This window comes from Procambarus clarkii, chromosome 50 (genome assembly GCF_040958095.1).
Source record: "Procambarus clarkii isolate CNS0578487 chromosome 50, FALCON_Pclarkii_2.0, whole genome shotgun sequence".
Classification (NCBI taxonomy): Eukaryota; Metazoa; Arthropoda; class Malacostraca; order Decapoda; family Cambaridae; genus Procambarus; species Procambarus clarkii.
Genome location: NC_091199.1, coordinates 35,433,580 through 35,447,902, shown reverse-complemented (window position 1 = coordinate 35,447,902; position 14,323 = coordinate 35,433,580). Strand labels below are relative to the sequence as shown.

Genomic DNA, 14,323 nt, shown 5'->3' with positions numbered 1-14,323 from the left:
CTATACTCTCTGACCAAACTAAATTTCAAAGGGTAACGAAGGACACTACAGCCGAATTGAAAGCAAAGGTCAACAAACTGATCGAAACTGTGAACGCCAAGAAATCCGGATTCCACCTGCCAAAGATTATTGGGGAATATAAACCTGGATATGCGTATGGAAATGTCAAGACACAAGCCTGGAAATCCCTTCGGCCAATCATTAGCCAGATACCCACACCCACGTACAGACTGGCGAAGTGACTCAACGTCCTGCTGACTCCTTATGTCCCTTGCGCCTTCAGCCTGAAGTCTCCAAAGGAATTTGTTGACTTACTGCGGGGCACACGGGCCACAGGGATAAGAGCCTCGTTGGACGTAGAATCACTGTTTACCAACGTACCTGTGGACGAGACAATCGGGATGATAGCCGACAGAGTGTATCGTGATCCGGCCTGTACTCCTCTTGACATACCAGAAAATATTCTAAGGAAACTACTCCAAGCTTGTATTAAAGAGGCACCCTTCTTGAGCCCGGATGGGCACATGTATAAGCAAGTAGATGGGGTCGCCATGGGTTCTCCCCTAGGTGTCCTGTTTGCAAACTTCTACATGGGTACCATCAAGCAAAAAGTCTTAGTCGACATGAACTTGAAACCGGCCATATACTGCAGGTATGTTGACGACATTTTTACACAGGTACCTGATGTCAGACATCTGCAGGAGCTGAAGTAGGCATTTGAGCAGAGTTCCGTGCTGCGTTTCACTTACGAGATGGAAAAGGATGGGAAGCTGCCCTATCTAGATGTAACAGTCATGGAAAAGAGCGGAGGTTTCCCCACTGCAGTCTACACTAAGGAAACGAACATAGGAATGTGCCTAAATGCCAACAGCGACTGCCCAGACAGGTACAAGAGGAGTGTTGTTAACGCTTATGCCGACCGTGCTCTCAGCCACAGCTCAGAATGGAAGCAAGTCGACGAAGAACTCTGTAGAGTATGGCAGGTCCTAGTCAACAACGGCTTCTCCAATGGTTTCGTCGAAGACATCATAAGAAGGAAAGTGAAACGCCATGCAACCTCTGAAGAGACAACTAACACAACACCTATACCCCCTATTAGACTATTTTACAGGAACTTCTTTTCCACAGCTCATAAAACGGAGGAAAGGGTCCTGAAAGATATTCCCTACAGACAAAAATCAGAGGATACAACTGACGATTTACTATAAAACCAGAAAAACGGCCAGCCTACTCATGAGAAACTCTCCAGACACAAAGCAGAACGCTTTAAAAGAGACCAACGTCGTCTATGCCTTCAAATGCCCTCTTGGGGACTGTAAGCTCCAAAAAACCCAGTATATAGGCAAGACAACAACATCTCTTTCTAGGCGTTTAACGATGCATAAGCAACAGGGCTCCATTAAGGAACATATAATCTCTTCCCACAACCAAACCATCGCCAGAGAAATCCTAATAAACAACACAGAAATCATCGATAGATACAGCGATAGCAGGCGGCTTGACGTCTGCGAGGCACTACACATTAAGAAGTCAACACCAGCAATCAACAGCCAATTAATGCACAACTATATTCTACCCACCTCAAGACTCTGCTCCAATATAGAAGCATCAAGAAATATGGACCAATAGGCTTTCTACAATCACTTCCATTCAATACCCATTGTTTCGTGTTCTGTCTTGTGTTTATGAATTTAATTCCCTATTAATACCACCTCACCCCATCCACCTCACTCAAATGTAGATATAAACAAATCGAAGATGTGTAAGTTCTATTCAGTTGTGTATGTGTAAACTAAAGTCTTTGAAAATGTAATAAGTTTTACGAAACGCGCTCAAGTGTCGCGTCAGACAAGAAATAAAAATTAATTTTGGAGAACTGATTTTTGATTTACCACCAACAGTGAAAAGAAACGTACGAAAGATCGAGAAAATTCGTGTTCGAATTATTAATCTTACTTTTTCGGTCATATTTAATAATATATGTCTACAGGAAAGACTGCTACCAAAATATACTAATATATATATATATGCGGAAAATCCACAGAGAAATATGAAATGAGGTGAACGCTTCGGCTTTTCTCCTTAGTCAGTCTGGTGTTGACAAAGGCTTTAAAAAAGCCGAAACGTTCACCTCATTTCATATTTCTCTGTGGATTTTCCGCATAAAATGATCAGTGTTTTGTGATCGTCAATTGCATATATATATATATATATATATATATATATAATTATATATATATATATATATATATATATATATATATATATATATATATATATATATATATATATATATATGTATATATTATATATATATATATATATATATATATATATATATATATATATATATATATATATATATATATATATATACAATCTTTGGACAACACCCACCAGTGGGACTCGAACCCAGAAAGCACAACTACCTTCCAGTAGCTGGCATAACTAGTATGCTTTAACCCACTACGCCATCAGACCTTACAAAAGAAGTAGATAGTTCGAGATATATATATCTCAAACATCTCTACCTCCCGAAGGCACCAGATGAGTGAGGGGTCAGTCTGCAATTTTCGTCAAGCCACTGTCAATGTGAGAGAACTCGTGTCCAGCTTATAAGCCTATACTTGCATAAACCACAAGTGAAGATAAACAATCTTTGGACAACACCCACCAGTGGGACTCGAACCCAGAAAGCACAACTACCTTCCAGTAGCTGGCATAACTAGTATGCTTTAACCCACTACGCCATCAGACCTTACAAAAGAAGTAGATAGTTCGAGATATATATATCTCAAACATCTCTACCTCCCGAAGGCACCAGATGAGTGAGGGGTCAGTCTGCAATTTTCGTCAAGCCACTGTCAATGTGAGAGAACTCGTGTCCAGCTTATAAGCCTATACTTGCATAAACCACAAGTGAAGATAAACAATCTTTGGACAACACCCACCAGTGGGACTCGAACCCAGAAAGCACAACTACCTTCCAGTAGCTGGCATAACTAGTATGCTTTAACCCACTACGCCATCAGACCTTACAAAAGAAGTAGATAGTTCGAGATATATATATCTCAAACATCTCTACCTCCCGAAGGCACCAGATGAGTGAGGGGTCAGTCTGCAATTTTCGTCAAGCCACTGTCAATGTGAGAGAACTCGTGTCCAGCTTATAAGCCTATACTTGCATAAACCACAAGTGAAGATAAACAATCTTTGGACAACACCCACCAGTGGGACTCGAACCCAGAAAGCACAACTACCTTCCAGTAGCTGGCATAACTAGTATGCTTTAACCCACTACGCCATCAGACCTTACAAAAGAAGTAGATAGTTCGAGATATATATATCTCAAACATCTCTACCTCCCGAAGGCACCAGATGAGTGAGGGGTCAGTCTGCAATTTTCGTCAAGCCACTGTCAATGTGAGAGAACTCGTGTCCAGCTTATAAGCCTATACTTGCATAAACCACAAGTGAAGATAAACAATCTTTGGACAACACCCACCAGTGGGACTCGAACCCACAAAGCACAACTACCTTCCAGTAGCTGGCATAACTAGTATGCTTTAACCCACTACGCCATCAGACCTTACAAAAGAAGTAGATAGTTCGAGATATATATATCTCAAACATCTCTACCTCCCGAAGGCACCAGATGAGTGAGGGTCAGTCTGCAATTTTCGTCAAGCCACTGTCAATGTGAGAGAACTCGTGTCCAGCTTATAAGCCTATACTTCTTTTGTAAGGTCTGATGGCGTAGTGGGTTAAAGCATACTAGTTATGCCAGCTACTGGAAGGTAGTTGTGCTTTCTGGGTTCGAGTCCCACTGGTGGGTGTTGTCCAAAGATTGTTTATCTTCACTTGTGGTTTATGCAAGTATAGGCTTATAAGCTGGACACGAGTTCTCTCACATTGACAGTGGCTTGACGAAAATTGCAGACTGACCCCTCACTCATCTGGTGCCTTCGGGAGGTAGAGATGTTTGAGATATATATATCTCGAACTATCTACTTCTTTTGTAAGGTCTGATGGCGTAGTGGGTTAAAGCATACTAGTTATGCCAGCTACTGGAAGGTAGTTGTGCTTTCTGGGTTCGAGTCCCACTGGTGGGTGTTGTCCAAAGATTGTTTATCTTCACTTGTGGTTTATGCAAGTATAGGCTTATATATATATATATATATATATATGTGTGTATATCACGAAAATAAACACGTGATTAAGAATGTGACAATGTCAGACCACGGATGAAAAATGAAACAGGAAATTTCCTTAAGTACTTAAGGAAATTTCCTGTTTCATTTTTCCTCCGTGGTCTGACATTGTCATATATATATATATATATATATATATATATATATATATATATACATATATATATATATATATATATATATATATATATATATATATATATATATATATATATAATATATATATATATACATAAATGGAAATGTTCATTTTGTTCAAAATCTATAATCTCCGAAAGTTCTTCACCGATTGCTTTGAAATTTTCACAGAATGTTCCATTTGCATCCGGCCAAGTTTTATATGCATACTATATATATGTCACGTCTGTGACGGAGAAAAACATGTTTTTTTTTTAACTGTTTTTTCATGTATTTTTCATGTGTGGGAAATCTTCGAAACCTCTTTACCGATTGCTTTGTAATTTTGACACAACGTTGCATTCGAATAGGCGCCTGTTTTTCTATACCTACTTCATACATGCCTCACCTGTGACAAGAAAATACATTTTTTTTTTTTAAATAGCACCCTCTGTTGGACGTTCTATTCGAATACATGAATGATTTTATATACATTCTATCTAGATGTCACACCTGTAACAGGTAAAACATGCTTTAAAAAAACAGCACCATCTGTTGCATTTAATAGCAACACTTGTTATGCAAACTATGTTACGATTCCATTTCAATGTTTCTGATTGCTTTGACAAATTGAATTTTCATAGATTTCGATTTATTTTCATTTTGATAAAATTATTTTGTTTGACATTTTGTTGGAATTGAGTTGCGTTGCTTACCATACCGTTCATTTCGTAAGTATAAGTAGAAATGCCACATCTTTGACAGGTAAAAACATTCTTATTTTAAGACAGCGCCATCCGTTGCACGTAAGAGCAGCACCCGCTTTACTAAATATTTTACAATTCCATTTCAATGTTTCTGATTCCATTGACAAATTGAATTTTCATAGATTTCAATTTATTTTCATTTTGATTAAATTATTTTGTGTGACATTGTGTTGGAATTGGGCTGTGTTGTTTTCCATACCGTTCATTTTGTGAGTATACGAATAGATGCCACACCTGTGACAGGTAAAAACATGGTTTTTTTTAAACAGCGCCATCTGTTGCACGTAGGAGCAACACACTGCTATAATAAATATGTTACGATTCTATTTTACTGTTCCAGATTTCATTGATAAATGGAATTTGTAAAGATTTCGATTCATTTTCATTTTGATTTAATTATAGTGAGTGACATTGAATTGGAATTGAGCTGTGTTGTTTACCGTACTGTTAACTTCCTGAGAATTGTTTGTTTTGAATTTTTTCATTGTTTTTCTTTTCGTTTTTTAACTGTTATTGCTATATTTTAGTGATGGGAACATCAGATCATTTAAGAATGCCTCGGACGAGGGAGTGGGGAATGGTAGGGAAGATGAGGGGATGGGAGTGGGGAATGGTAGGGGAGGACAAGTAGACAGGGGAGTGGGGGATGGTGGAAAGGATAATGGGATGGGGAGGGGAGAATGGTAGGGAGGACAAGAGGACGGGAGAGTGGGAGATGGTGGGGGAGGACGAGGGGACGTGGTGGGTGGAATGGTGGGAGTGGACTGGGAGTCAGGGGAAGGTTGGTGTGGCTCAGCCACGCACATGCATTGCTGAGCCACAGCAGCGCATGGCTGGGTACAGCTAGTGTATATATATATATATATATATATATATATATATATATATATATATATATATATATATATATATATATATATATATATACATATATATATATATATATATATATATATATATATATATATATATATATATATATATATATATATATATATATATACATTTTTGTTCTAATTTGAATATGAAATAACTGGAGCAATTTTTTTCTACAGTTGAAACAATGAACATCAATTGAAGGAAACATTACAATGGTCTAATATTGGCAGGGAGACAACGCCCAAGGACTGTGCTGACCTGTACCGCCAGGGAGAGAGGCTGGATGGCGTCTACTTCATCAAACCTGACAGGTAATAGTATATCATCCAAACAATACCAGGTTAACCATCCAGGTCGTGCCAAGTTAATTATCCAGGTTGTGCCAGGTTAACTATCCAGGTCGGGCCAGGTCAACCATCCAAGTTTAGTGAGATCAACCATGCAGGTCGACAATCCAGGTCATGTTAGGTCGACAGTACAGGCCGTGTCAGGTCGACAGTACAGGCCGTGTCAGGTCGACAGTACAGGCCGTGTCAGGTCGACAGTACAGGCCGTGTCAGGTCGACAGTACAGGCCGTGTCAGGTCGACAGTATAGGCCGTGTCAGGTCGACAGTACAGGCCGTGTCAGGTCGACAGTATAGGCCGTGTCAGGTCGACAGTACAGGCCGTGTCAGGTTGACAGTACAGGCCGTGTCAGGTCGACAGTACAGGCCGTGTCAGGTCGACAGTACAGGCCGTGTCAGGTCGACAGTACAGACCGTGTTAGGTCGACAGTACAGGTCGAGCCAGGTCGACAGTACAGGCCGTGTCAGGTTGACAGTACTGGCCGTGTCAGGTTGACAGTAAAGGTCGAGCCAGGTCGACAGTACAGGCCGTGTCAGGTCGACTGTACAGGCCGTGTCAGGTCGACAGTATAGGCCGTGTCAGGTCGACAGTACAGGCCGTGTCAGGTTGACAGTAAAGGTCGAGCCAGGTCGACAGTTCAGGTCATGCCAGGTATACAATGCAGGTCATGCCAAGTCATCCATCCAGGCCATCCATCAAGGTCGCGCTAGGCCAACAATCAGTATCATGCCAGGTCAGTCATCAAGTTTGTGCCAGTTCAATCATTGAGGTCGTACCTGGTCATCCGTCAAGGTCGTGCTAGGCCAACAATCAGTGTCATGCCAGGTCAGTCAACAAGTTTGTGCCAGTTCAATCATTGAGGTCGTACCTGGTCATCCATCAAGGTCGTGCTAGGCCAACAATCAGTGTCATGCCAGGTCAGTCATCAAGTTTGCGCCAGTTCAATCATTGAGGTCGTACCTGGTCATCCCTCAAGGTCGTGCTAGGCCAACAATCAATATCATCCCAGCAAACATAAAACGTTGTTTGACGTTTTTATTTGGTCTCAGAAAGGTGACTCTGTAACTATTTATATTAAGACGTCTTTTTAACATCAAATATGTGTGTGTGTTTTTTGTGAATGTATTCACCTAGTTGTGTTTGTGGGGGATGTGCTCTGCTCTTTCGGTCTGCCTCTCAACTCTCAATCAATCAACTGTTAATAACTACCAACTATTTTTTTCCACGCACTCACGCACATACCCCCAGGAAGCAGCCTGTGACAGCTATCTAACTCCCAGGTACCTATGTACTGCTGGATAACAGGCGCCTCAGGGTGAAAGATAATTATCATTTTATTTCTGCCATCACCAGGGATCGAACCCGGACCCTTGGATTACGAGTACAGAGCGCTGTCCACTCAGCTATTAGGCCCCTCTCCTGATGTGTGTGCGTGTACTTACATAATTGTACTTACCTAATTTTGCTTGTGGGGGTTGAGCTCTGGCTCTTTGGTCCCGCCTCTCAACCGTCAATCAACAGATGTACAGGTTCCTGAGCCTATTGGGCTCTATCATATCTACACTTGAAGCTGTGTATGGAGTCAGCCTCCACCACATACATCCCTTTCTAATGCATTCCATTTGTCTACTACTCTGACACTGAAAAATTCTTTCTAACGGCTCTATGGCTCATTTGGGCACTCAATTTCCACCTGTGTGCCCTAGTGCGTGTGCCCCTTGTGTTAAAAAGTCTGTCTTTATCTACCCTATCAATTCCTCTGAGAATCTTGTATGTGGTGATCATGTCCCCTCTAACTCTTCTGTCTCCCAGTGACATGATGTTAATTCCCGTAGTCTCTCCTCGTAGCTCATACCCCTCATTTCTGGTTCTAGTCTGGTGGCAAACCAATGAACCTTTTCCAGTTTAGTCTTATGTTTGACTAGATATGTCGGAAAATCCGACACCATTTAATAATCATACAGATAATAGCTGTATTGTATAAACAAGTTACCCATAGAAAACGTAACTTGTAGTGGAATTACCGTCTAAAGAAAATGGGATATCATCACCACATACTATTATAATTCACCAGCTATTCTGCTGGGAATTATTCTTAAATACATTAGTCTTTGGACTTTACCATCATAAAAACATCTTATATAAATTAACTTAATTATCAATATTAAAGTAGAGTAAATGTGACCCTTCTATCACTTTCTGAAATGTGGACAATGTAAGCCAGGCGTCAGAGTGAGGAGGAGGGCAGCCATTGTTTATATTGAGACCAGAGGCTCACACGGGAGCAAATTCGGCTCCTGTTAAATTTACTTGGACGTAGTGTTATGGAAACCAAAGGTGTACCATTTTTCAACACGCTGTCTACATATCAAGTTAAGTGTCTATCCGAAACTCGTTTATCATTCATTTATGGCCATTAATGTCAGGATATAGGGTGAGCCGGTTAGAACGCGAAATCGCCTCATACTAAAGGTAATTAAGCCAGGTCTTCAATGTTCCATGTACAGTATTTTCTCTGATATAGCTTGTCATATATAGGTATCTGGCTTCACAGCTAGCGCACTTTTGACAGGTCAAGACGAGGAAGGAAGATTTTGTGCACCAGTTACTGGGTGATATGGAAGCTACCTCAAAGAGGATAATTTGGTGTCTACACCCTAGTTATACCTGGTGGACTAACCTGCTGTACTATAAGATAAGGAACCTCTTCAATGTATGTAGTTAATTTTGTAGTTTGATTGGCTGCATATATATATAAACTATTAAACCCCCCCTTAATGTGTAGAGGATCGATTTGTGAGATTATGAGATTATTGCAGAAATACAGTCCACTTAACATTATACAAATTGCTATCGAAGTATATAAATTAACGTAAATATAAATTCATATAAATTAAATAAATATAAATCTCACAGGTCGGTTCCCACATTATTTGGTCATCTTCGAACCGGATGACGGATTATTTGATCCTTTGAACCCACATTTGGTCATCTTAGTACCGGATGAACCAGTTAACCAGTGGATTCATTAAATAAACTAGTGCAGTGTGATTTAAACAAAGCCAGTCAAGACGGCGGCGTTGACTCGTGCGAGTTCACGAGCCCCGCTCAGTTCAGATCAGCCTTAGTCAGCGGTTTCATGTACACCCACAGATTTGGTGGTGTGTTATTCTGTGAAATGACAGCGCTAATATAGAAGCCAGCCAAATTAGTGACTTTGTCTTCGCGATATTGTTCACGGATTTCGTGGTGTTACATTTCGCGAGAGATTATCTACGAATTTTGTGGACTTTATTTCGCGAGGTCACTAATAATATTTAATACTTCTTGATAATATTAGAAGTTTCATAGAGGCTAATTAAGAGGCTATTATCAATAATTGTGTATATTATTTCTCCAAATAGAGAATTATTTAATATATATTGCACTAGTGATCACAGTATAATATTTACTAATTGCCAACCCACAACAGGGTAGGATACTGACTAGTTGAACTATTATTGTTCATCCTAGTCCCATTATTACTATAGTCAGTTGTACTATATTGAACAACCTAACACCATTAATGAATGGTCCAGACCCTATTTTGGGTGTAATTTTTATCAACTCGAGTTGAGTTGTGTATATAATAATTTACTTATGATCATTACACCTTTGAGTGATTAATTAGTGTCTCTACCATCCTAGGGTGATATAGAAGAGCTAACCTAAAGGTACTTCCAGTGACACTGGTTTATCACTCAAATCATTAGTGTGTATGATTGTATATATATAATGTGTATTAATTTTAAGTGCTAACCTCTAGTAGAGGTAGGATTATTGCCTAGTGAGTTCAGAATTTACCTTAGGCTACCATTAGAGCTTGTTCAGTATTATGAGCAGCCCAAGTACAAGTCCCACAAGGCTTCACCAACGAGCCAGTATGGATAATGCAGGGAGAATGAAAAGAACCCTTGCAGGTCTTAAAGGCCACTTAACAAGACAGATCAAGAAATGTGAAGATTTGTCACAACAATCTCAAGTTGATTATGCTGACCTGGAAAGCTATTATCAAGCAGCTGCAGGTAAATTTGAGCAAATCAAATGCCAAATGGCTGTCCTTGTGGGGACAGACTACTACCATCAATTCATTGGTAGCCCTACTAAATATCAGGGCATAACCATGTTAAACTCTGCAGGAGGTAAATTACTCTCAGGCCCAGTATCAAGCCTGAGGAGACCTATGCCTGCAGATAAACAATACCAGTAGAAACCTAAATTTGTCAGCTGATTATATTTCTCCAGTAGCATTATACTAAGGAGATTACAGCTGACTATAGTAACAGAGGTTGATGTTAGTATCATCATTTAAAGCTGAAGATGAGTTCATGAGGCCTCAGTGGCAAATCAGTGAACAGTAGCCTAAAACAGCTACAAGTCACTGCGACCAATGTCACTGAACCCACTGCAGTCTCAGAACCATACTTTACTTTAATGATGAGCTATTCAATCTTCTGAATCAATTAACTAAATTAAACCCCAATAAATCTGATGACTGATTTGATACATTTATTATTTAATCAAGATGTATTCCATGGGCCTCAGTGTTTATATATCAGTGACCAGTTACCTGAAGAAACTTCAAGTTATATCTAATGTCACTGATCTCACTGCAGTCCCTGAATCATACTTGACTGTAGTACTTGATCACATTCAGTCTTCTGGGTTAAATAATATGTAATAAGGCTTGAATATTAGCCTTTCAAGAGTTAACAGGGAAATGAGATCGCATTAGACTTCTAACCCCTACAACTCTAGTACGGGACATCCGTCCTGTACGAACAGACGCACAAATGTGTGATTACTAACTACTAACATCAAATTAATCTAATAATTCGAAGGAGGAGTATCGGTGTTCGTCTGTTCTAAAGAGGACTTCGACCCGTGAGCAGCCCCTGGGGAATTATGTCGGAAAATCAGACACCATTTAATAATCATACAGATAATAGCTGTATTGTATAAACAAGTTACCCATAGAAAACGTAACTTGTAGTGGAATTACCGTCTAAAGAAAATGGGATATCATCACCACATACTATTATAATTCACCAGCTATTCTGCTGGGAATTATTCTTAAATACATTAGTCTTTGGACTTTACCATCATAAAAACATCTTATATAAATTAACTTAATTATCAATATTAAAGTAGAGTAAATGTGACCCTTCTATCACTTTCTGAAATGTGGACAATGTAAGCCAGGCGTCAGAGTGAGGAGGAGGGCAGCCATTGTTTATATTGAGACCAGAGGCTCACACGGGAGCAAATTCGGCTCCTGTTAAATTTACTTGGACGTAGTGTTATGAAAACCAAAGGTGTACCATTTTTCAACACGCTGTCTACATATCAAGTTAAGTGTCTATCCGAAACTCGTTTATCATTCATTTATGGCCATTAATGTCAGGATATAGGGTGAGCCGGTTAGAACGCGAAATCGCCTCATACTAAAGGTAATTAAGCCAGGTCTTCAATGTTCCATGTACAGTATTTTCTCTGATATAGCTTGTCATATATAGGTATCTGGCTTCACAGCTAGCGCACTTTTGACAGGTCAAGACGAGGAAGGAAGATTTTGTGCACCAGTTACTGGGTGATATGGAAGCTACCTCAAAGAGGATAATTTGGTGTCTACACCCTAGTTATACCTGGTGGACTAACCTGCTGTACTATAAGATAAGGAACCTCTTCAATGTATGTAGTTAATTTTGTAGTTTGATTGGCTGCATATATATATAAACTATTAAACCCCCCCTTAATGTGTAGAGGATCGATTTGTGAGATTATGAGATTATTGCAGAAATACAGTCCACTTAACATTATACAAATTGCTATCGAAGTATATAAATTAACATAAATATAAATTCATATAAATTAAATAAATATAAATCTCACAGGTCGGTTCCCACAAGATATGGACTCCATGCTGGAGCCGCATACTCCAGGATTGGTCTGACATATGTGGTATATAATGTTTTGAGAGATTCTTTACACAAGTTTCTAAAGGCCGTTCTCATGTTAGCCATCCTGGCATATGCCGCTCATGTTATCCTCCTGATATGAGCTTCAGGGGACATGTCTGGCGTGATATCAACCAATAGGTCTTTCTCTCTCTCTGACTCTTGCAGGATTTCATCTCCCAAACAATACCTTGTATCTGGTCTCCTGCTCCCTACACCTATCTTCATTACATAACATTTGCGTGGGTTTAACTCTAACAAGCATTTGTTCGACTATTCCTGCAGCTTGTCCAGGTCTTCCTGAAGCCTCAAGCTGTCCTCCTCTGTCTTAATCCTTCTCATAAGTTTGGCGTCGTCAGCAAACATTGAGAGGAATGAGTCTATACCCTCTGGGAGATCATTTTGAGCCCTACAGAACCCTGTAGGACTCCACTGGTGACTTCACGCCAATCTGAGGTCTCACCCCTCACTGTGACTCTCTGCTTCCTATTGCTTAGATTCTCCCTTATCCACTGGAGCGCCCTGCCAGTTACTCCTGCCTGTTTTTCCAGCTTATGCATCAGCCTTATATGGGGTACTGTGTCAAAGGCTTTCCGACAGTCCAAATAAATGTAGTCCGCAGATGTATGGATCTGTTTGTGTACTCACCAAATTGTACTCACCTATTTGTGCTTGTGGGGTTTGAGCTCTGGCTCTTTGGTCCCGCCTCTCAACCAGGGGACGTGTGTGTGTGTGTGTGAGTGTGTGTGTGTGTGTGTGTGTGTGTGTGTGTGTGTGTGTGTGTGTGTAGTCACGTAGTTGCATTCACCAAGTTGTCCTTTTGGGGGTTGAGCTCTGCTCTTTTGGCCCGCCTCTCAACTGTCACTAACTACTATTATTTTTTTAACACACATACACACAAACACACACACACACACACTCAGGAAGTAGCCCATAACAGCTGTCTAACTCCCGGGCACTTATTTACTGCTAGGTAACATGGGTATAATTGTGAAAAAAACGAAATTACGTGTCCAGCGTGCTGTCCACTCAGCCACCAATGCCCTTCGATGTGTGTGTGTGTGTGTGTGTGTGTACTCACCTAGTTGTGTTTGCGGGGGTTGAGCTCTGGCTCTTTGGTCCCGCCTCTCAACCGTCAATCAACAGGTGTACAGATTCCTGAGCCTATTGGGCTCTATCATATCTACACTTGAAACTGTGTATGGAGTCAGCCTCCACCACATCACCCCCTAATGCATTCCATTTGTCATGGGAGACCAAATTTGCCGAAATCATGGGCAATTTCGAACTCTTCCAAGGCCTTGTGCGTGGTCCCCTTGTGTTAAATAGACTGTCTTTATCTACCCTATCAATTCCCTTCAGAATCTTGAATGTGGTGATCATGTCCCCCCTTACTCCTCTGTCTTCCACCGAAGTGAGGTTTAATTCCCGTAGTCTCTCCTCATAGCTCATACCTCTCAGCTCGGGTACTAGTCTGGTGGCAAACCTTTGAACCTTTTCCAGTTTAGTCTTATCCTTGACTAGATATGGACTCCATGCTGGGGCTGCATACTCCAGGATTGGCCTGACATATGTGGTATACAAAGTTCTGAATGATTCTTTACACAAGTTTCTGAATGCTGTTCGTATGTTGGCCAGCCTGGCATATGCCGCTGATGTTATCCGCTTGATATGTGCTGCAGGAGACAGGTCTGGCGTGATATCAACCCCCAAGTCTTTTTCCTTCTCTGACTCCTGAAGAATTTCCTCTCCCAGATGATACCTTGTATCTGGCCTCCTGCTCCCTACACCTATCTTCATTACATTACATTTGGTTGGGATAAACTCTAACTATCATTTGTTAGACCATTCCTTCAGCTTGTCTAGGTCTTCTTGAAGCCTCAAACAGTCCTCTTCTGTTTTAATCCTTCTAAAAATTTTAGCATCGTCCGCAAACATTGAGAGAAATGAATCGATACCCTCCGGGAGATCATTTACATGGAGTTGCGTGGTGACCGCCGGCCGGGT

General features: G+C 40.6%; 1 protein-coding gene across 1 annotated transcript in view; it reads left to right on the top strand.

Moving 5' to 3' along the window:
* The first annotated feature begins 6,208 nt into the window (after positions 1–6,208).
* LOC138351746 (ryncolin-4-like) overlaps positions 6,209–14,323 on the top strand; it is a 109,359-nt gene continuing 101,244 nt past the window's right edge. The window contains exon 1 of the mRNA XM_069303774.1: positions 6,209–6,285. The gene's annotated coding sequence lies outside the window, so the exon portion shown is untranslated. The remainder of the gene's footprint in view (positions 6,286–14,323) is intronic.